This window comes from Ursus americanus, chromosome 16, assembly GCF_024610735.1.
Source record: "Ursus americanus isolate L20-20 chromosome 16, mUrsAme1.1.p, whole genome shotgun sequence".
Classification (NCBI taxonomy): Eukaryota; Metazoa; Chordata; class Mammalia; order Carnivora; family Ursidae; genus Ursus; species Ursus americanus.
Window position 1 is genome coordinate 1836556 of NC_142142.1, and position 24560 is coordinate 1861115.

At 43.4% G+C, this 24560-nt stretch overlaps 1 protein-coding gene across 1 annotated transcript in view; it reads left to right on the plus strand.

Moving 5' to 3' along the window:
- The first annotated feature begins 10438 nt into the window (after positions 1-10438).
- Positions 10439-24560, plus strand: part of STK33 (serine/threonine kinase 33) — a 150371-nt gene continuing 136249 nt past the window's right edge. The window contains exon 1 of the mRNA XM_045803841.2: positions 10439-10666. The gene's annotated coding sequence lies outside the window, so the exon portion shown is untranslated. The remainder of the gene's footprint in view (positions 10667-24560) is intronic.

The following is a 24560-nucleotide window of genomic DNA, read 5'->3' on the forward strand; positions in this document are numbered from 1 at the left end:
CAGAGTGGCTGTACCAACTTGCATTCCCACCAACAATGTAGGAGGGATCCCCTTTCTCCACATCCTCTCCAACAATTGTTGTTTCTTGCCTTGTCTATTTGAACCTGATCCTCCTATTTGGGCGGAATTCCCCACTGCAGGAGCCTCGGGAGGCAGAGCTCACTCTTCACTACAGTAGCTAAATATATGAAAATCTTGATTTATCAGCATACCTTGTAGCTAGGATACAGATCTAATGGTAGTCATTAAAAAAAAAAGAAAAAAGGCAGGGACCACAGAGACTTCTCTGGTGACGGTATTGGTTGCAGTGAGGCGAGGTTTCCATGGCAGCAGGAGCAGCAGAACGAGCTGAAGCCCCTGGTGCTTGATGGCAGTGCTGGTTTCTACAGCAGACCCATTAGCTCCTAATTCTGTAGTCTTTCCAACAGTCTGTGAACTCTCTCATCAAATATTTTATAGAATCAGTTTCTGCTTGAATTAACCAGAATTGTTTTCTTTTCATTGCAACTAAGCACCCTAACTGATGCAGAAATCTCGGAGAATCTCATCCTGTCAGGGGCCCACTCCCGGAGCTCCTGAGTCCTGTGGCCTATTGGGCAACTCCACTTTGGTGTCTCGATGTCACCTGACATACAAGCCAATCCCCAGCCCCCTTAACATCTTCTTCCTTACATAGTCTCTATCTCGGAAGCCAGGGACTCGGGAAGAAAGCCAGGGGGATGCGGTGTCAGAGAAGTTTGTGTTTCAGAGAAGGGTGATCGCCACTCTTTCAGATTTTATTTATTTGAGAGAGAGAGAACACACACAAGTGGGGGGGAGGGGCAGAGGGAGAGGGAGAAGCAGACTCCCTGCTCAATCCCAGGACCCTGCGATCATGACTAGAGCTGAAGGCAGACACTTAACCAACTGAGCCATGCAGGCGCCCCAGACGATCATCATTTTTAATGCTTTAGATGAAAACTGGAAGTCTTTCTGATCCCCATCCCTTCCCAGAGTGGGACGAGTACCCAAAACCTTACCCATGCCTGCTCTGAGCTTTCTTCTGTGTTTGTCCTTACTAACTTTATTAATGCTATTCTTCTCCAGGTCCTGGGGACATTCAGGCTGACTACTCCCCTCTCCTCAGCTTCCATGGTAAGCTGCTAGCAAGCCTACTCCCCAGAGCAAGCCCCGCCCTGGCAGGCAGGCCTGCAGCAGACCCCTTCCTCCTGCACACGTGGCCTGTGGACTATTTTATCCACTGGGCAGTCTAGGAAGAGTATCCAGGGCCTGATAAAAATAAGTCCTAGAAAAATTTAAAAGAGCAAAACCTAAATAAATATAGATTCAGTGTCCAAATGTTAAATAATTAATTGTTAACTTTATAACAATTTCGTAATATTTCCCCATGAATGCTAAGCCTACACAGCTGGAGGTCAGGGGTGCAGCAACCCCCAGGAAGCTTAGGAATACCCTTTCAGTCGAGTGGGCAATTAAAGCTCTGTTTTGGGTGTAAGAGTATAGGTGCAACTGCTGTAACAACAACAACAAAAAAGATCCAAAAACAAAGGGGCTTAAAAAAATGGAAATGTATTTCTTTTTCAGGTAATAGTCCCAGAGGTAAGCAAACAGGTTGAGATAGGTAGATAGCTTTGCTCTGCGAGAGTGTCGAAGAACCCAGGTTCTTTATGAGGTCTGGTTTCACCATTCTCTAGGATGTCCCTTTCATCTGCAGGATTGAAGTGGTTGACCAGAAGCTTATCCGTGTTCCTGTCTGGAAGAAGGATAAAGAGAGAGGAAGTGGAGGACAAGTCATTTCATTCAAAACCCGTGTCTTGGAAGCTGTACACATCACTGCTTCCGACATGCAAATTCGTGAAGCGTTCCATATTTTTAAGTGTGAGCTTTGAATCGAGATTATTGTCAGATTTCTTCCATGCACGTACGTGTTGCAGTGATGCTCATGGGACGGCATTACGATAGAGTTGCATGGATAGAACCTGGTTTAGAAAAGAAAAAACAAAAAACCTGTGTCTTGGAAATTGTTGTATGCATCACTGCTTCTCAAAGTCAGTTGGTTGTATCTTACTCATAAGGCAACATCTAGCTCTAAAGGAGGCTTGGAAACGCGAATACCATAGCCTCAGCCATGGTCCAGCCAAAGGACTAAGGCCTGGTGCTGGTGGAAACAGTTGTCGTTCGCTAGGGTTCTAGAAAAGGGCTCTGTCCATTTGTTCCAGTGAGTCCCAGGTGTGGCGCACTGACAATGTCACTTCATGGCAAAGGCTGTGCCAGGGCAGAGCCTCTGTGAATTTTTAAGTTTATTAATTAGCTTATTGGAGCATTTATCCTCTCTTTCCTATATGAAATGTATCTCTGGGTAACCAAATGTTTGATGAGGGGAAGTGTCTCTTTCAGAAGTATTCCAGCTAAGAATTGAAGGGTTGATAGATTGGAATATCCCCATTTTCAACCCCTAACGAATGAATGAATCTGGGTAATGAGCATGCACGGCTACCCATATCACACGAAGAGAGATGTCCAGACGTTACATGTCTCCTGATTGAAGAACACACTATCACCTATGAAGTGCTTCCAAACAAATAGGATCTGACTCTAATCAGGCCTCTGGGTCTAACGACAATTAACAGCTGCAGCTCCCAAATGACAGGAAAGGCAAAGAATAGAGGAGCGTCTTGAATGACATCACAAGGATACAATTAGCAAAATCCAGTCTGTGGAACCTATAGGACAGATGACCTGGTTCCTTCAACAAATATATTGTACAGGGGATAAAAGTGGGATGGGCAGGAAACCTATAGATTAAAGGGCCTTAAAAAGCATATAAACCAATTGCAAAGTATGGAACTTATATCCTGATTTAAACAAACTAAAAATATCATGAGATAATTGGGAAAAGCTGAACCCTAACAGGATATTTGATGATATTAAACATTTATTTTTTTATGTTATTTGAATTTGTTATTTTAAATTTTTATGTTTGTTGGGGCATGATAAAGGTTTGTTATAGTGGAGTATTAGAAACAATGAAAAGCCTGCAGAAGATGGTTAAATAATTAATAGAATATAATTCTAGATGATATTTAAGGAGGCTGTAGGGCATACCTCAAGTGAGACGAAGATTCTCAAAGTCTCTGGATTAGGAATCCAACAGAGTAATGGGATGCATAAAGGGAGAAGAAAATGCCAAAGTTCTTCTGAGTCAAGAAACCTCGCAAGTATTTCTGAAAGAAAAGACATCGGTTTAAAAAATTATCAAAAGAGGAATAAATTATTAATACAAGCAAACAGATTTGCAGATTGGATTACCGTTCATAGAACATCATAATACTTTCTGAAGCACAGGCCTCTTAAAAGATGCTTTTGTATGAATAACATTTCCAAGGCTCACCAAACAATCCTGCTCTGTATTCTGTAATTAGAAACTTTTATGCAGTCTCCCCACCGGACAGGAAGGTAACATTGACTAGTCTTTAGTGTTAGTTAGACTGGGCTGATTTTCACTAGCAGTTAGAATGGCCTAAATTTTAAGACTGAGCACCAAAATTCTATCATTTCACTTTAAGACAGAATTTCCTAAGAAGTTTTAAGTGTATAATATAGAAAAGAACAACCACACAAAATACCTGGTGCTTAGATCAAATACTAGATACTAGATGAAAAAACAAACAAAACCAGTTGTAAAGGACATTACTGGGACAAGTGGGAAAATCTTAATATGGGTCCATAGCTTGTATTAATATGGAATTTCCTGAGCGTATAATTTGAACTGTGTTTACAGGGGAGAATAGCCTTGTTCTTCGGTGATACATGCTTAAGTATTCAGGGATGAAGGGTCATGCTGCCTGCAACTCTTAAAGGTTCAGAAAAACTCTGTGTTGTATTATTAGAGTAAAGGATATGTGGCAAAATTTACATAGGTGAAGGGTATATAGGGGTTCCTCACACTGTTCTTGGGAAGTGAAGGGCAAATTTAATCCATGAAATATGAAGCATGCACCTAGAACAGCAAAGATAGAAAATAATTATGAGATGATGATGCCAACTGAAAAAAAGCCGAGCACAGAGTTATATGTAAAATAAAAGAAAAAAGATATAAATACACTAGAATGTTGCCAGTGGTTGCCTTTTCTCCAAACTTTGCACTAAAAAGTTATACTATATATATAGAAACTTTTATCATGGCATGTTTCAAATATCATCTTGTGTGTCTTAGCTCAAAGCCCCTCCTCAGAGAGCTTGTCCTAACCACCCAATCTGAACCCCCAGCACTTTCCCACGATCTTGTTTTATTGTCATCCTAGCACTTGCTACTATATTATGTATCCTTTTATGTTACTTGTTTTCTTGCTTATTGTCTGGATCACGCCTCCTACGATGTAAGCTTTCCTAGAGCACAAGTCTTGCCCAGACCCTCAAACAGTGCCTATGGGTGTTCAACGGGCTTTTGTCATGCGACTGCCCATTTTACAGGGCACTCTGAAGTCTTGAGAAGGGGGAGAACTTGTCCAAGGCTCCTCATGAGTTTGTGGCGATATCAGAACTAGAACTCAGGTTTTTTGGCTCAGGTCTCTATACGCTCTTCTTTCAAAATGTCTCAGGCTGAACTAGCTCCTGGGCACCAGGCAAGTGCCCGGAGTGAGAGAGGATGCAAAGTGCATTTCCTTCGTTGCAGTGTGCCAGCAGCCCTCTAGGTGGCGCCAGCGGTGCTCATTTAGCTCAAGGGAAAGGAAAAAGTGGGTAAAGGCAAACTCCAGGGGGACACTTTGATGAGAAGCGGGATATTTGACAGTCTTAAGTTGTCTCTCTACCGACTGCTCATTAGTTGTGAAGGAGAAAAAATATGTGGTAATTAGGAAGTGGAGAAATCCACACCTTGACTATGTGATCAAAAAACATCACGGATGAGTGACAGATGGGCGTGTTGTGAGTCCAGAAGTGATATGCTGATAAGGAGACAACATCACTTACACAGTATTGAAGCCTGGAATGCACAACCCGAATCTAATGGGAACAACATCAGACAAGCTACAAATGAGAAATGTTCTACTAGGGCCGGGGGTAGGGGACTGGATTTTTTAAAAATGGATCACTAAAACGAAGAAAAATTGTGAAAATGTCCCAGATTAAAAGAGGCTAGAGAATTGACAACAAAGTGCAATACCTGAGACTAGACTGGGTCCTGTGTTAGAGGAAGAAGATGCTATAAAGGACATTATTGGGTCAACTGGTAAAACGGGAATATGGACAGTAGACTACATTAGTGTATTGTTGTTAAATACACTACAGCTGATAACTGTACTGTGGTTATATAAGGGAATATCCTTATTTTTAGGGAATATGCCCTGGAGTATTTAGGAGTAAAAGGCCACAGTGTATGAGACTTACCCTCAAATGGTGCAGGAAATACACACACACATATTTATACATATATATGTAATTTAATATAGAAAGTATGTATTATATATTGGCAGTATGTGCTTTATATATTGAAATTAGAAAAATATATATATATTTGTATATATAGATATAAATAAATCAAATGGGGTAAAATGTTAATAGGTGAATCTGGGTAAATAATCTTTTTACTCTTTTTACTTTTAACAATTCTTTTTACTATTGGATATTCTTTTTATTATTTTTATCTTTGCCACTTTTCTGTAAGTTTGAATTTATTTCCTAATAAACATGTAAGAAGCAAAACCAAAGTAAAGAACGGCGGTTGCCGGCACCTCCTCTGCCCGCCCTTCCTTCTATTGCACGATTCAGAGCTGGCGTCCTGCCTCCCTCGCGCATGTCTTTTGCTGTCCCTTGCCTCAGTCATTCTCTCCTGAAGGAGCTGAGTTTGGCTTCCAGCCTCTGAGGCTGAGGTCAAAGCTGGAAGGGGTGGAACTACTTTGTTCATGGCAGGGAAATGCTGCTGAGGCCTCTGTAAGGAGATGTGGAGAAGCAGTGGAGAGATCGGAGTCCTGTCTTAACCCCCACTCCGGCCCCTTGAGGATATCTGTGGCATCAACTCGTTGGAAGCCATCAGGCTCAGGCTGGGCTCCCCCAGCCATTCTGAAGAGGCATCTGGTACCTGGGGGGCTCAACCGGGCTGGATGTGGGAAGAGCCTTGGCAGTATTGGGACAGGGAGGGCTTCACCATCCTTTCCCTCTGCCTACAGTTTCTTGGAAGTGACACAATCTGTTTTCTCTTCTGAGTCTGGTATGCTGGACACCCCTGATTCCTCAGGAGTCCTTCCAATCTCCCAGTGACCTCCTTTTCATTAAATCAGCAGAATGGGATGTCAGGTGATAGGGAGGTAGAACGTTGGCCCCAGGTCTGACCCTGCACTGCACTTCTCCCTGGGATGACTTCTGGTGGTGTTTTCCCGGCCTCCATACACTCCAAATGTGAATAAGAGGGACTTCATCCCTCCATCCCCATGCCGGGTCCTGACTGGGCCCACCTCTCACCCAGACCTCACAGGAGAGGGAGGTCTATCTCCGCATTTTCATCACCCTAAAAAGAACCCCCATACCTGTTAGCCATCTCTCCCCATTCCTCACCTCTCCCCAGTCCCTGGCAACCACGTAATTTACTTTCCTTACACATAGATTTGCCTATTCTGGACATTTCACATAAATGGAATCATACAATATATGAACCTTTGCATCTGGCTTCTTCCATTTTCAAGATGCATCCATATTGAACCATGTATCAGTACCTCATTCCTTTTTATAGGCAAATAAAATTCCATTGTATGGATACGCCAATGTATATGACATGAAGTACAGGTCCAAATTCACTCCTTTCCATGTGGATATCCAGTTTGCCCAGCATCACTTGTTGAAAAAACTATTCCCCCCCCATGAATTACCTCAGCACTCCTGTCAATTGACCAATGATGCATGGTTTTATTTCTGGACTCGCAATGTTGTTTTGTATGTTTATCCTTATGCCGGTCGGTCTGTCAGTCTTTTTTTTTTTTTAAGATTTTATTTATTTATTTATTTATTTATTTATTTATTTATTTATTTATTTGAAACAAAGAAAGAGAGCATAAGCGGGGAGGAGGATCGAAGGGAGAGGGAGAGGCAGGCTCCCTGCTGAGCAGGGAGCCCATTGCGGGGCTCAATCCCAGGTCTCTGGGATCATGACCTGAGCCGAAGGCGGATGCTTAACCGACTGAGCGTTTGTTCTTCTTTTTCAGATATTTTTCCTTACTCTGGGTTTCTTGCATCTCCCTATGAATTTTAGGATCAGATTGTCAATTTCTGCAAAAAAGCCATCTGAAATTTTGATAAGGATCACATTGAATTTGTAGATAAATTTGGGGAGTACTGTCATTTTAACAATATCAAGTCTTCCAGTCCATGAACATTAATTTAGTTTTGGTGTGCACTAACCTGACCTTTAATTAGTTTTATTTGATAAGGAGGCTGGGTCAGACATCCTCAGTCAATCAGAAAAACTGAGTTAATTGTCAAATGTTTCATTTTCAACTGTGGGGATAGGGTACACTTTTACTTTTGTGAAGGTAGGAGAAGAGAAACGATGGAAAGACTTGCATAAATTGGTAGAGCCTACCAGTAATTAAGGATAGAGCTTATTAAGAAAAAGTGACATTTTGCATTATATGCTTTTCAAGGACATGTCCCCATTCAAGAAATCTTAAGATAACACATAATGACCTAACCATCTCTGAATTTATCTTATAGAATAGAAAAATTATGCGATGGTTTTTGTGATGTTGAGTGTCTCAGAAATCTTTTGAATAACAGAGATACATTTTAATTAGTGCATAAAGCAACTCTTTTTGAGTTATGAAAACTGAAGTCCATCCCTTCCCCCCAAACTTTGGAATTTTTACTGACAGGGCCAGCAAACCCTGGGACAAACTGTACTAATTGCTTCTATGTTTTGTTATAGTGACAAACTTCAGTTCTGCTCCCTCTTCCTTAAATGACAAGCAACTTGATATTGCACTTTAACAATGACGTTACCACATGGAGCGTTTAAGTAAACAACATATACCCCTTGTTGCCAGCAGTGACATTAGCGCTTCCTGGAAGAGACTGAGAGAAGATCGTTGTGTAGTAATGACCCCTGCAATAGAGTGAGTTCCCTTGGTGGTATCGAGAGTTTGTCACAGTGGTGGTCATGGTGTTGCAATCCATTACCTCACTGAGAACGGATGACCTCAGCTATGGTAACTAGCCACAATATTTAATGTAGCTGCCTTGAGCCACTTGAAAACTTTGAAAAAAATTTTTCTCTAAGGCATTTATGTGAAGTGTTCCTGGGAAAACACAGTACCTCTATGTACACATTTTAGGGAGTTGTGTTTTATTTCCTTGTGTAGTTTCTCTGATTCCTCTCTACAAATATTAGTGATATCTGCACACTAGAAATGAGTATTTGTCTGTCAGTCTACCTATTTACTCATTATTCGTCTATATTTTACCATGGTCTACAAAGTTTCCTTCCTCCCTTCCTTCCTTCCTTCCTTCCTTCCTTCCTTCCTTCCTTCCTTCCTTCCTTCCTTCCTTCTTCCCTCCTTCCCTCTCTCCCATCCTTCCGTTCTTTCATTTACTAATGCCATGATATTTTATTAAATAACTAAGTGCCAGGGACTGTCCCAGGCACTGGGAACAAGCAATAAGCAAAGAGGCTGGAGCTTAACTACTGGTGAGGAAAGAAAGAAAATATAGCCCAGTGGTTTCCAATCTGGCTTTACATCACGCTCACTTGAAGACCTTTTGAAAATGATTTCATGGGATCTATCGAATCATAATTCCTGTAAATATAACCTGAGAACCTGTATTTAAATACAAGATAAAGCAAGACAAACAGAACCCCCCAGATGTCTCTGATATGTAGTCAGGTTTGGGACTCACTAAACCCAGAGAGGACACAGAGGAGGGGTCATCTGTGTACCTTTCAAATAATTCTCCCTAACTGGGGTTTTTCTCAACCAGGCTTTTCGTTAGCATTAGGAGGTAAACATTTCGAATTTATTTCTTGGAAGGATCTGCAACGTAAGGTATTGCTCCTGCTGATTAAAGAGAAATAAACCTGTACACTTCACAGTTCAATGAAACGGATGGTCGAGTTTATCTCTTTTTGCTGGATGTTGTGGCACTACTCATGCTGGGATGCGGCAGTGTTGAGGGGGAGGGGCAAAGAAAATTCTTGCAGGCTGTTCCAGAGCCTTGCTGAACCACAGTTCTGTATTTCTCCAGAACAAGGCCCCAAAGTTCTACAGTTCAGGATATGGTGGGGATTATTTGCGCTTGTTAAATTTGCAAAACTGAAGTTACAGTTACCCACCCTGGCTGTTTTGAGTTTTCTTCTTCTTTTTTTTTTTTTTTTAGATTTTATTTATTTATTTGACAGAGATAGAGACAGCCAGAGAGAGGGAACACAAGTAGGGGGAGTGGGAGAGGAAGAAGCAGGCTCCTAGCGGAGGAGCCTGATGTGGGGCTCGATCCGGACACGCCGGGATCACGCCAGGATCACGCCAGGATCACGCCAGGATCACGCCCTGAGCCGAAGGCAGAGGCTTAACCGCTGTGCAACCCAGGCGCCCCCGTTTTGAGTTTTCTAACGAATCTGACAGCGTGAACCAGTTGCCAAAGGCAGCCCCACCTCTAAGCAATAAAATGAGTGGACCTGCTGTACCAAGTTATGGGCTATTAATCAAGTAAATTTTACAGGACATCTGCCTGAAGTAATTAGGCCAGTGGTAAGAGAGTTGCATTTCTTCTGCACCGCTGCCAGAGAGCGGGACCCACGTCCGCAGGAGCCGTCCCAGTGCAGGGCAAGAAGTGCATCAGCGCACAGCGGGAGCCCCCGCTTCCAGCCACTTCTGCAGGGGGCCCGTACTCGGACGGTTCCGCAGAGGCTTGTGGCTAAAACTTATTTCTGGGAACTGTCCTCGGGTCAGTGGGGAGCGCTGCCACCCTTCGCCCCGGACCTTCTCGCAGCCCTGACAGCGGGGTCATATCTCCATCTTCCCGGGCCAGCTCCGCACCTGCCCCTCGGCGACCGCCTGGCCGCCGCCGCCCGAGCTCCGCCCGGGAACGGCCGCTGGGCGTCACCTCGGTGCTGGGCTGGCCCGGTCAGCAAGCGTCATTTCGTGTCGCGGGGGCCGCTGCTCTGTCCCCGAGAGGTCCCTGAGAGGACGGCTCTCGGGGCCCGCGGGCGCCTTCCCGCCCAGCCCGGCCGCCGGGCGAGGGGGCTTCGCCGCAGCCGCCGCGCCGTGTCCCCGCGCGGCCCGCGTCCGCCTCCCCGCGGCCGCCGGCCCGCCGCCGAGTTGCTCCAGGGGCGGAATTCCGCGCTCGCCGCCCCCGCCCCCCGGCGCCCCCGCCCCCCGGCGCCCCCGCCCCCCGGCGCCCCCGCCCCCCGGCGCCCCCGCCCCCCGGCGCCCCCGCCCCGAGGGTGCGCGCCCGTCTGCGACCCGCCGCGGGGTCCGGGCCGTTGCTGTGGCAACGCGCCGGCAAACGGGCCGCAGGGCCTCCCTCTGCGGGCGGGCCCGCCGCGCCTGCCAGTGTGTCCCGGGGCCCAGCCGTTGGGACCCCGTTTCCGCCGCGGGCCGAGGGTTGGGGTTTCGGCCCCACCTCTCACGTCGCGCGTCCTGGGACCCGACCCCCCTGGAAGTTGAAAGCGACCCGACTGTAGGTAAGTGGGATTCCGGGGAAGGGACGCGTCCTTCGAGGTGTCTTCCAGTCTCCCAGCGCCTGGCTCCTGGCCGGGCCTCGTTCTGGGGCGCTCCTCACAGCCCTGGACCTCGCCCCCGGCGCGGCGCCTGCAGTTCGAGGGCTAGCGCGGCCCGGGCGCCGCCCCTGCGGGCTGGGGGCTCGGCAGCTTAGCGCCCTACCGCCTTCCCGGCCGGCGGCCGACGTGCTTCCCCCCCCCCCCCCCCGCTTGCGGCCTGGGCGGAGCCCGGACGTCCGACTGCCGCGTGAGGCGTCGTGTCAAGCGCTGAGTCAGTCGTAGGGGTGTCTGCAGGCCGCCATGCGTTCGCCTTCGGGCCGGCAGCACCGGCTAAGACCGACCTTCTTTTTTGTTTGACCACCCAACAGCTGCCAGAGCCCGCCGGAACCAGGGTGGTCATGCCTGGGAGGAGGGCTCTGTGCGCGGAAAGACACCCAGCAGGTCTTGAACCTAACCGCCCTTGCCTCGTGCGCTCCGCCAGGCCCCCGGCTTCAGGTTACAGCTGGTCTGCAGCTGTTTCACACCTTTCAATGTCTAGCCCTGTAAATCTCTAGAGTTTCTTTCTTTGTTTGTTTTTGTTGTTTCGTTTAACTACATTTATGTAGGGTCTATCACATGCTTGGCATTGAGGTTACAAAAGAAGTCGGTCCTTTTACACAATTTTTATTTTATTTAATTTACATCCAATTAATTAACATTTAGTGTATTGTTAGTTTCAGAGGTAGAGTTCAGTGATTCATCAGTCTTATATAACACCCAGTGCTCATTACATCACATGCCCTCTTTAATGCCCATCACCCAGGTATCCCATCCCTCCTCTCCTCTCCCCTCCCCTCCAGCAACCCTCAGTTTATTTCCTCTGGTTAAGAGTCCTTTTTGGTTTGTCTCCCTCTCTGATTCCATCTTGTTTTATTTTTCTCTCTGTTCCTCTATGCTCTTCTGTTTTGTTTCTTAAATTCCACATATGTGTGAAATCATATGATAATTGTCTTTCTCTGATTAACTTACTTCACTTAGCATAATATTCTCTAGTCCCATCCACATTGTTGCAAATGGCAAGATTTCATTTTTTGATGCCTGTGTAATATTCATATATATATACATATATATATGTATATATGTATATGTATATATACACCCCACATCTTCCTTATCCATTTATCTGTGGGTGGACATCTGGGCTCTTCCCACAGTTTGGCTATTGTGGACATTGCTGCTATAAACATTGGGGTGCAGGTGCCACCTTGGATCACTACATTTGTATCTTTGTGGTAAATACTTAGCAGTGCAATTGCTCTATTTTTAACTTTTTGAGGAGCCTCCATACTGTTTTCCAGAGTGACTGTACCAGTTTGCATTACCACCAGCAGTATAAGAGGGTTCCCTTTCTCCATATCCTTGCCAACATTTGTCTTTTTCTGACTTGTTAATTTTAGCCATTCTGACTGATGTGAGGGGGTATCTCTTGTGATTTTGATTTGTATTTCTCTGATGCTGAGTGATGTTGAGCATTTTTCATGTGTCTTTTGGCCATTTGTATGTCTTCTTTGGAGAAATGTCTGTTCATATCTTTTGCCCATTTCTTGACTGGATTATTCTTTGGGTGTTGAGTTTGATAAGTTCTTTATAGATTTTGGATACTAATCCTTTAACAAATAATCCTAAAATTTGTATGGAACCAGAAAAGACCCAGAATAGCCAAAGGAAAGTTGAAAAAGAAAACTAAAGCTGGTGGCATCACAATTCTGGACTTCAAGCTCTATTACAGAGCTGTAATCATCAAGACAGCATGGTACTGGCACAAAAACAGACACAGAGATCAAGGGAACAGAATAGAGAACCCAGAAATGGACCCTCAGCTCTGTGGTCAACTAATCTTCGACAAAGCAGGAAAGAATATCCAGTGGAAAAAAGACAGTCTCTTTGACAAATGGTGTTGGGAAAATTGGACAGCCACATGGCAGAAGAATGAAACGGGACCACTTTCTTACGCCATACACAAAAATATACTTAAAATGGATGAAAGATCTCTAGTCTTTCTTTCTTTCTTTCTTTCTTTCTTTCTTTCTTTCTTTCTTTCTTTCTTTCTTTCTTTCTCCCTCCCTCCCTCCCTCCCTCCCTCCCTCCCTCCCTCCCCCCCCCCTCTCTCTCTCTCTCTCTCTTTCTTTCTTTCTTTCTTTCTTTCTTTCTTTCTTTCTTTCTTTCTTTCTTCTTTTCAAAGATTTTATTTATTTACTTGACAGAGAGAGCGCACAAGTAGGGGGAGCAGCAGGCAGAAGGAGAGGGAGAAGCAGGCTCCTTGCTGAGCGGGGAGCCCGATGCAGGGCTCCATCCCAGGAACCTGAGCTCATGACCTGAGCTGAAGGCAGATGCTCAACTGACGGAGCCACGCAGGCGCCCTGATCTCTAGTGTTTCTATCTCAGTGAATCATACCATCCTCCATCTAGTTTGCAAGCCAGAAATCTTGGACTCATCCTTCATACCTGCCATTCCCTCTCCTTATATCTCTAAATCATCACAAGACTTGTTATTTTTTCTTCAAAACAATCTCAAATCCATCTGCTTATTTCTATCCCTACCACTGTCACCCTGGACCATGCTACCATTGTCTCTTGCCGGGTCTCCTAACTGGTCCAAAGGTGTTCTTCTTGTCCTGTTAATATTCCCATCTGTTCTTTGCACTGCAGCTGGAGTCATCTTTTAAAAATTAAAATTTGATTAAGACATCTCTCTTCTCCCCCATTGCCCCCTGCTTAAAATCCGTCATGACTTCTCATTGCTCTTAGGATAAAGATACAACCCCTTAATGTGGCCTACAAATTGTGGGACCCTATATTTTAACATCCAGACCAAGATACTTTGAGAGTAAAAGACAGTGTTGTTATTTACATGGGGACTGTGCCTCAGCATTCGGGGGCAAATGGTTAGTTACCCTCCCTGTAAAACCCTGTGGTACCTTCCTCTTCTCTAGCCCCTCGTTCTCTGGGTTTTGATTACATTGGCTCTTTTCAATCTTTTGTCATCATTTTCCCTCCTACCAAGGGCCTTTGCGTGTACTCTTCTCCCTGCCAGATATGCTCTTCCCTCTTCCCTTGCTCATCCTTCACATCTTAGATCAAATCAGGAAAGCTGCCTCTGACTACTTTGTCTGGGACAGACCCCCCTCAGGGTATAGTCTCTTCTGACACCAGTTCTCTTTCCTTGCACTTGTCATAATTGCAATTTTATTTGTCTGTGTGACTGGTACATGGCATGTAGTTAATAAGTGTTTGAATGTTTGAATTATAGACATTTCCCATGTCATTAGTTTCTGGAAATATCTCATAGTAGTTAAGAGCACAGACTGCAGAGCTAGACAGATGGATGCTTAGATTTGAATTTCAGCTCCCCCACATTCCCTTATCTGAAACCCGTGGGGCTAGTTGTCTTTTAAAGTTCAGAGCGTTTCTGATTATAGAAAGATAACATGGCATATATACTAAGTGGGGTCTGGGGCAGCGCCATGTAGTCAAACACATTGATTTTTCTTTTGTGAGATGATGTCACTGTAAGTGGGATAGAGGCTATACAAAGTTTTGCGTTGGTTCAGGTCAAGTTTTGCCAACAACGTTTGCTACAAATTGATGCAAACACTTTTTGGATTTTAGGATTTCAGGTAAGGGCATGTGAGTCTGTCCCAGCATAACCTTGAGGCAATCACTTAATTTCCCTGTGCCACAGGTTCCTCGACTGTGAAACGGAGAGCATTACAGCACCGACCTACCTCACAGGTTCCATTTGTGTCATGAGGAGTAAATATGTTAATACAGCTTGACCCTTGAACAACAGGGAGTTTAGGGGCACCGATCCCCCACGTAGTCGGAAATCCATGTATAGCTTTTGACTCCCCTAAACTTAACTACTCATAGCCTGCAGTTGACCGGAAGCCTGATCGGTGACATAAACAACTGATTAATTGATGTATGACGTAGTGTATTCCTACAATTAAGCAAGCTGGAGAAAAGAAAATGTTATTAATAGAATCATAAGGAGAGAAAATACATTTATAGTACCATACTGTATTTATTGGGAAAAATCCACACGTAAGTGGACCTGTGCAGTTCACACCTGTGTTGTCCAAGGGTCAACTGTACAAGTTAACTGCTTAGAACAGTGAATGGCCTCTAGTCAGTGCTATAGCAGGGTCAACTCTCACTGTACCATTTTTATTGACTTCATTATAATCCACATTGTGCAAGAACCTTGATTGATTGATTGATTGATGACAATTTACTTACTGTTGCATATTTTTATTTCCAGGACAAAAATGAAGAGAAAAAATCTTTATACTTAAGTCTTTTGACTAGATTTTTGATAACTGAAGATCAGTTCCTAAAAATGCAATTAGGGTCAAAGTGCAGGATCGCTGTGACTGCTCTTGAAACAAATGGCCGCCTTCAGAGAGATTATACCTGCTTGCCACCCGCCATCAGTTTTATGACAACAGCATTAGCATTATTATTTTTAAAAATCTTGGCTAATTTCACAGAAAAAAACAACACCTCCTTATTTTAACTCACATCTTTCATTATTGATGTTTTTAAGCATTAAAAAAAATCTCGTTGTTGGCTATCAGATATTTCTTTTCTGTGGATCACCTGCACGAACTCAATGATGGCTTTCATCTTGGAGTCTCAGTTTTTTTAAATCAGTTGTTTGTTTGATTTCTGCCTTCCAGCCCAGGCAGGAATCAGTACGCTGGGGCTTCGGCTGGAATTTGTGGGATAGGTATCCCTGGAGCCTGGGGCGAGTTGTTACTTGCCCGCAAGCTACGGAGCAACGTGGAAAGCTGTATTTCAAGAGGCTAGGTCCCTGGGGAAAATCTGAAATCAGGACCAGGCCAACTGTGTATTTATCTGAGTTTTCGGTCTAACAGGACTTGGAAGAAAGAGGGCAGGAGCTAGGAGGCAAATGGCCAAGGCAGAAGAAGGAGGCAGAGTGGTTCTGAAAACTGGGAGGGAGAAGCTGTAACCTCCTATTCATAGGGACCGTGCAATTTCTTGTGAGGCTGAGGAGGGCAATGCTGGGGGTACTGTCTTGGCCAGACACTGATTTGTGTGGACTCTTGATAGAGTAAGGATATTAACCCTTGCTTGTCCTATGGCGGCATCCTCCAATAATCGCCATTTCATTTCATTGATGATAGTTTGATTTCTAGAAACAAACAATTTTCTGTTTTCTACCTATTCATCTTTGCCTTTCTGATTCACTGCTTTTATGCTTGGAAAGCCTTTCCAGGCAGAGACCAAAAAACTGTCTCCTTTTTCTTAAAAAATGCTAGTTTGTGATGTCAGCATATCAAGGAAGAGTTAATGCAAGTAAGTAAGAGAGTTGAGTAGTGTGATTTCCAATCCAAACCCATAAGATGCTGGTACAAAGGGAGATACTCATGTCATCTTCATGTCTCCTTGAAGAAGCGCCTACACTGCGCCAGGCGAGCCGAGGAAGACTTTCTCGACGGGTCTGTCACACATGGTGATCTTACAGAATCATATCCTTAGCTACTGTTAGAAGTGTCCTGAAAGGGGAAAATGTGATCTCTGAAGGTTCTTTCTACTTTCGTTCTCTGTATGATCCTACATAGTATTTCAAGCACTCACAGTTGTTAGATACCGAGAAATAATTTCTGTTTTAAAAGGGGCTTAAAAAAGGAAAACGTAATGCAAAATTAATTGCTGACCTTCTCGGTGCTGGTAAATTAGTATGTTTTAAGATGTATTTCAGAAAGAATTTTCCTTTCTGCTGAGCTTCAGTATGGATCAGTGAGGCAAACTGTGTTTTGCTCGGACCTGTCTTTGGGTTCCAGGATGTGAAGAGTGGACAACTTATTGTTAACCCTTATTGGTATATCTGTCCTTAGTTTATTAACTAAAATAAGTCGTAGAGTATGAGAAACTCATCACCTCACAAACTCCTGCAGTTCTTCCCACCTGAAGTTCTTTTATTTCGGAAAAGTTCATAAGGTGGGGGGCAGTGACTTTTATAATTAATCAGAATATCTTTTCTACTTAAGTGGACTAATTACCTTTCTTAATAATCTTTGATGTGTCAATTTGAGTATCAGTGAGAATGTGGTGTTACATGAGGAATATAAAGCAAAAAGAAACAGCTTTCTATTGATGAAGATAAGTTAATTTAGATATAGTTACCATTTGCCTTCATTTTTGATCTAAACTATTTGGTAAACAATATTATTAACTATGGTAAACGTTCGTTCACATATTTATTGGGTGTGTATGGCGTTCCAGGCACAGGTCTAGCAAACAGCATTACAGTTGCCCTCTTACATAGTGTGTGTACAACGTTTGCTTGTGGTTCAACATTCCTAACATGAGCTGTGCTTATTTGGAAAAATTGGCCATTTGGACTCCCAAATATTCAGGGAATCGAGGAAAAGCCTTCTAGAGAACGTTCACCCAGTCTCTGAGGCTGAGATGCTGGTGATTGCAAGTGCTGCTCTGTCATGTCGTCGTTGCCGTTGTCGTGGCCGCGGTGGCATGCCCATCCGCGGCAGCGAGCCTGCGGGGAGAGAGTGCGTTTACCACTTACCCAAGGCGGCGCGTCTGAGGCTCCGGTTCTTATACCCGAATTCTTTCAAGTCTGTTCGCTGGTAGCAGATCTAACGTAGAGGCTCTTCGGTCTGCCCTAGGGAGCTCAGCTTGCAACCGGCCTAGATATTGGGAAGAAAGCAAATATTTATCCTGGGATGTTTTTCATGGAAATCAAATTAATTTTTCCTCCCAACCTTCTTTCTGTTGGTGTTCAGTTTATGACAATAAAATTCAGTGCTTTTCATATTTGTTACTATGAAAGTAAACACCAATGTGCAGCAGTGATTTTCGAGTTAACTTAATTGCTCTTCTGTCATCCCTCTTTGATGGTACATATGTTATAATGTGTATGCTTAGCTCATTTTTATAGTTGCGCCTTTTTCATTGAGATATAATTACCATACTATAAAACTCACCCCTTTAAAGTGTACAGTCAAGTGTTTAGTATATCACTGGGGTTTGTAGCCATCACCACTGTCCAATTCCAGAATGTTTCATCACCTTAAAAGAGAAATCCCGCATCCAGTAGCAGTCACCCCCGTTCGCCCCTCCGCTGGCACCTGGCAAACACTGATCTACTTTCTGTCTCTATCGTTTGCCTATTGCATAAATGGAATCATACAATATGCGGCCTTTTGCATTTGACTTCTCTCACTTAACACAGTGGTTTTCTGAATCATTTCTGTTTTAGTATGAGTCAGTACTTCATTGCTTTTTTTTGGGTGAGAAAGAGAGAGGGCGAGTGGGGATAGGGGCAGGGGGAGAGAGAGAATCCCTCCACGCTCCATGTAGAGTCTGACATGGGGCTGGATCCCATGACCCTGAGATCATGACCGAGCCAATATTTAGAGTCGAACACTCGACCTACTGAGCCACGCAGGCACCCCTTCCTTCCTTTTGTATGACTGAGTACCACGTTTTGTGTGTACATTCATCAGTGGATGGCCGTTGGGGTTGTTTCCTTTTTCGGCTATCATGAATAAAGCTGCTGTGAAGATTTACATACGCGTTTTTGTGTGAACCTATGTTTTCGTTTCTCTGAAGTATACACAGCTGAATGTGAGCTCGCTCATCGTTAGTAATTCTATGTTTAACTTTTTGAAGAGTGCAAGGTGTTTTCCAAAGTGGCTGCAGCATTTTGCGTTCCCAGCCACAGTGTGCCAGGGTTCTCAGGGCTCCAGATCGCCACCCGCGCTTGTTTATTGTCTTTGATTACAGCCGTCCAGGAGGCGTGAAGAGGTACCTCGGTTTGATTCGCCTTTGCCTCGTGACTAATGTGTTGAACATCTTGCCACAAGTTTGTTGCCACTTGTATATCTTCTTTGGAGAAATATTTGTTTAAATCCTTCGTTTATTTTTTATTTAGATTGTGGAGTTGTAAAAGTTCTTTGTATATTCTGGACCTGAGACCCTTATCAGACAGATGTTTTACAAATATCACATTTTCTAGATTGTCTTTTTACTTTCTCGGTAGTGGCCTTTGAGGAACAAAAGTTTCTGATTTTATGAAGTCCAGTATATCAGTCTTTCCTTTGGTTGCTTGGCTTTCGATGGCATATCTAAGAAAACTATTGCCTAACTGAAGATCACAAAGATTTACCTGTATGTTTTAAGAGTTTTGTAGTTTTAGCTCTTACATTTAGGTCTTTAATCCGTTTGAGTTAATGTCTGTCTATGCGTGAGGCAGGTGTGCAAACCCCTTCTTTTGTGTGTGGATACCCAGTTGTCCCGGCACTATTTGTTGTACACCTCACAAGTCAACTTGTGAGCCATGTTTTGGGGAAACAATTCGGCTGATTCCTTATCTCAGTTGGACGCCACCATTCTGCACAGTGGGCATTTGAGGCAAAGGAACATCTGTACTGCTAGCTAGGAACTAGGACTTTAGTCCCACGTTTCTACGTAGGTTTGTAACTTGGTGAATTGGCTCGTAGGAGATGTAAGCTTCGGGTCTGCTTCCCTCTCTGATCTACCTTAAGGCCTCTAAGTGGACCTATGTGGCTGCCTCGTTGCCATCCTTTCTCTGAATCATAACCTGATTCCCATTTGACCTTCTGGGGAAAGGAGAAGAGTCTAAGGAGAAGTTGCTTCCTCCCTTCTTTAGAAAGGCCCTAAAATTTTCCTTCTAGCCTCATGGGAGGATCAGAAAAGCCATGTGAACATTTCTACAAAGAAAAGGAGGTGATCCTCAAGGGAAGACAGATCTTGTCACCTCTTGTGCCTCCCCTTGACAGGTCCTCTCTCTGGAATTACGACCTAATTGAGCCTTGGCTGATTTCAGAACTCCTTTTCCTTGAAATGGAATGATAAGGAAGATAGCTTTGCGTTCTTCCCAGAGATTCAAGTGATATTGTGGAAAGAGCTTAGGATTGGGGTCAGGCTCACCTGAGTTCAAATTTTGGTTCTGCATCTCGAACTTGGGTTTTTTTAATCTATAAAATGGGGTTTATAATCTCAGTTTCCCAGAATGATTATGAAAAATAAAAAAAATATCAGATGTAAAATTCTTAACAAATTTGTAGCCCCTAAGTCAATGCTAGTTTCCCTTCTCTCTTTTCCAAATTTTCTGGGAAACTTGTTTGTACAAATACAGTTTTAAAAAACTCCATAGGATCTTAGAGTTGAAAGGACGTTCATACTTACGACCATAACACTTGGTTGAATCCGTCAGAGCTCTTTTCGTGTTTATTTACTTGTTTTATTTAGCTAGTGTTGATTGCTTACCGTATTTCAGACACCTCTTTCTGTCTGTCGGAAGTCAGTGGAGGAGAGATGGCAGACGCACACCACACGAGCCTGATGCGTGCTTGTCACTTCACTCACCCTCACTGCTCTCATGTGAGTCATCGTGTAGGAAACGGCGAGCCAGACGCTCCCGTGGATTCTTGGAATGCAGACGTGCCGTCTTTGAGAGCTCGTCGTCTCTAGTGGAGGGAAGTACAGCAAGAAATGCTCGATCCGGTGGGAGGTGCTGTTAGAGGCACGCGGATAGGGGCTGTGGGAGCGGAAGGAAAGCATTCCCCAGTCTGCCTGTGTGCTGGGGCGGGGGGGTCAGGGAAGGATGAGCAAAAGGGGAAGGGAGTCTGAGGCAGGAAGACAGCAGGCCCGAAGGCCCGCACATGGGAAAGAACATACTTGAAGGCAGCTGACGCTCAGGGAGATAATCAGAGATGGTAACTGGATAGGATAGGATAGGGGTGCCCAGCTTACAAAGAGCCTGTTATGCTGGGCTGAGATTTGAGGTCCGTTTTGATGGAGAAAACTGAAGCACAATTTGTAGTTAAGAATTAACATCTGTCTTGGCTTTGTTCTTATTCTAAGCCTAGCTTTTTTTTTTTTTTTTAATCTTTGTCTTTTGACTTTGGCATTTTCCCCAAGCATCTGCTATTTTAGGCCTTTGCCTTGGTGATTCTCTTCATATAACATATGGCCACTTTGATATCGTTCTGAGTTACTAGCCTGTCGACTTCGGGGTTCTAGCTCATGGGGAGCTCCCTCTGTGTCAATATGCTTTCTCTGGAAGAATCGATCTCCAGACTCAGTCAGTAATGGGAAAGACCACCATGTTGGCTGAGACCTGGTAGAGGGAGGGCTGTGGGAGGAGGGCCAGCTACGTGGGGAAGACCCTGAACTAGAGGTACTGCCAGCTGACGCTTCTGATGTGGCAGAGCTGTGGCCTGTCTCCTCTCTTCTCCCATAGTCCCTCACGGACTGACTCTGCTCCAGGGCTCTGGCTCTCGCGCCTCTCTTGCTTTGCCTTATTCAGAGTAACTGAGGGATTGGGGAGTGGTCTGGAAGCTCAGGAATCCTCGCCTTGTTAGTGGCAGCCATCCTCCACGCATCCAGTCACTTATCCCCTCGAGACACCGCCTAAGCTGGCTTTTGCGACGTGAGAGAACACGTCCGAATTTCCAGAGGTCACTTATGTAGGGCTTTGTTCAGAGATCCTCCCAACAGTAGAAATCGTTGAAGAAACTGGCCTTGGAAACATTGGTTAGGGGTGGAAGGGAACAGGGAGGGTATGCCGACTGTTTTCAGATATCTGAAAGGTTGTTGAAGTACGGTGGACAAGGTGGCAGATTTTGATCTGAAATTCTGGCCTTACCTCTCACTAGCTTTGTTTTTTTAATCTAAATTCTTTTAAGCCTGAAATAATTCTGCGATTTAATAAATGTAGCAGGCAGGGCCTCTACCGATTAGATCTGGATTCTTGAGGCAGATTGAGTGGCGGCATTTTAGCATTTTGAGCTCAGCCACTAGTGAATTGAAGTTGTAATAGCTGTATTTATTATACCCAGAATTGAATGAGTTATTAATAAACCATTCCTTAGCCCCATATTATCTCTGTTTTACAGACTAATTTTTTTCAATAGGATTTTCTTAATTGTATCAAATGTTTCATTCCTAGAATGCTTAACACGTCTGATTGGTATAATCTCCAGGGAAACTAGACGGTCTTAATTACATCTAGTGTTTTGATTTCATTTGATTCCTTAGATGAGATTAAAAGTAATTTATTTTAAAGGCTATGACTACTCTCTGTATACCTATGCTTATTGCAAATTTAGAAAGCTTTGGCCGTATTACAGTAGCATTACCAGTGTATCAGATAATTCAGGTTGTGGACTAGTATGTGGGGTAGTTAACTTCTTTCAGAACAAAAAGCTTGATGACACTGTTTTTTTCACTACCCTCCCCCCGCTTTTCTCATCACTTTCTTTGGATAGCGTTGATTTATATTTTCTGTTCATTTAGCCATTTCCGTAGTATTCGTCAAGACTTGCGGGATGCCTGGGTGGCTCAGTTGTTTCAGTGGCTGCCTTTGGCTCAGGTCATGATCCCAGGGTCCTGGGATCGAGTCCTGCATCGGGCTCCCTGTCGAGGAGCCTGCTTCTCCCTCTCTTGCTCTGCCTGCCGTTCCACCGCTTGTGCTCTGACAAATAAATAAATAAAATCTAAAAAAAAAAAAAAAAAAAAAACTTGCTTCCAAGGAAGTAGAGTGTTCTTGGGGTTGACTCTTTCTGAAATATCTGTTTCCTAGTGAATAAATGTTGGCAATAATTTGTAGAGTATGATTTTTAGTTCTGGGTGCCATGTTTCGCCCAGAGGAGGGTGAAGGGTCTGGGATGGCGAAGGGTCTTTACATGATATGAAGGATACCTGAGGGTATTGGAGATACAGAAAAGATGGTTTGCCTCTAGGAAACATGACCAAGGGGACACATACTCTTTTTCTTCATATCTAGAAGACTGAGATCCATTAAAGAGGGACAAAGCATATCTGCAGGAAGGACAGACCAGGCATGACCTGTAGGAATATTTATAGGAAACCATTTTGGCTCAATATGAAGAGAAACATTCCTTCATGGGTGTCCCAGTGAAATGAGCTTTTGGGGGAAAGTAAAGAATGGGTTCCCTGTTGTTGGGAAATTTTGAACAGTGTCCATGTCAGTGTACATCAGATCTTCCATGAAAAAAAAAGTCCCATGTACCAGATGTCCTTTGGTGTTCTTTCTAATTCCTGGATTCTGTGGTTGCCTCCCCACTCCTGATACTGTAATGTGGCTACTTCTCCATTCTAGATTTTCCTTTAGTGATTTGCGTGATTGAGTTAATATTCATGAACAACCATAGCACAGAAGGCTATGATAATGGCGGATAAAAACTGCCTGACATAAAATCTTTTTGTAGATAATTCTCAAAGTGGATATATACCATGTGCTCATATATACTTATACACATGTATCTGTTTTGGATAATGGAGAGTTAATATACTTTCATGGGTTTGTCTTCTGTTCCTATTGTTATATATATCATGTGCTTTAGAGACCTCTGAGTCTCATAGGAAAAAAATTTTTTTTATTTTGACATTTATTTATCTAATTGATTTTAAAGAATACAGTTCTGTTAAGTTTTCAAAATAGAGACAATGAAGAGCCTTTGTGGGAGTAGGAATTAAAAACTGATGGTTTTATTGTGATATTATTTGAGAAAGATCTATAAATAAAATAGTACAGACATTCAATTAGCGTCTTAGAAATTTAAGAATAGGAAATGAGAACACTATAGTCATTTTGGAAAATTGTGTTTTTAGACTCACTTATTAATTGGATTGTTGAGTGCAGTATTAGTGGTTTCAGAGGGCATCACAATTCATTACAATTCTGACCTGGGGTAATAGATATAGAGGTAAAATGAAATCCATTTTCCTTAAGAACTACTGGTTTTATGAAATGATTAAATCTGATTCTAAAATAAAGCATTAAGTGCAAACCACTAAGAGTTCAAAAAACACTTAACGGGTCCCATGAAAGAAGATTTAGTGCATTTAGCTTTCAAACAGTTTGCTCATTGTAGATGAAATGCCCTTAAATTGATGCAAGTTATCATGCCAATAAATTAATAAACTAGGAGAAGATACCCATCTTCTCTTTGGAATGGGATCATTCTCCAGGGACAGACGATTCTCTTTCAGACTAGACTTTCTTCTGAAGTGGTAAGGCATTAGAGAAGTCTGTTTTCTGCGTGAACTTAAGCTCAATGTGGGTGCCAGTAAAGCTTTTGGTTTGATACTGTGAAAAAGGAAGTCACCATACTGGGAGGATTTCCCCACTGAGAAAGATTTACATTTTATAGGACTTAAAGAATTCTTTAATACTTTTCATTTAAAGAGCCCAAAGCATATGACTATGTACAAATACATCTCTCTTCCATGAACTCCTGTGCAGCCCAGGCCATTTGTAGTAGAGAATATGGGGAATGTCCTTAAGTTCATTGGGGAGCAAGGGAAAGCCTCAGCAGTCTTAGAATGAACGGATCTTCTGACTCTGCCAATAATCTTCCAGAGGGTAGCCTCTTCTTCTAACTTCAGCCTGAGTACTGTGCAATGTAAATAGCGATATTTCATGTCAAAATCATGATTTTTCAAATATTTGGGTATCTGTTACAAATGAACAAATGAATTTATCCCTTTATGTTTGAACATTTTAGAGTCACGTTGCTAAGTGAAAATAAAAGGATTTTCTGTTGAAAATACCCAACATTTTCCCTTTAATAGCAATATATCCTTATGCACCTTTCTCAAAATATTATTAATAATATTGGCCATGGACAACCGTTTTTGAAGTGTTCCAATCACTGTGACCTTTAGACACGAAGCTGGGTGCAGAGAAGCTTTTTTTCTTTTCTTCTTCCCTTTTTGGGCTTCTCCGTTTTTACCACCTCTGTGCTTCTACACAGGATGTATAAAGAACTGCTTGGGTCATGAT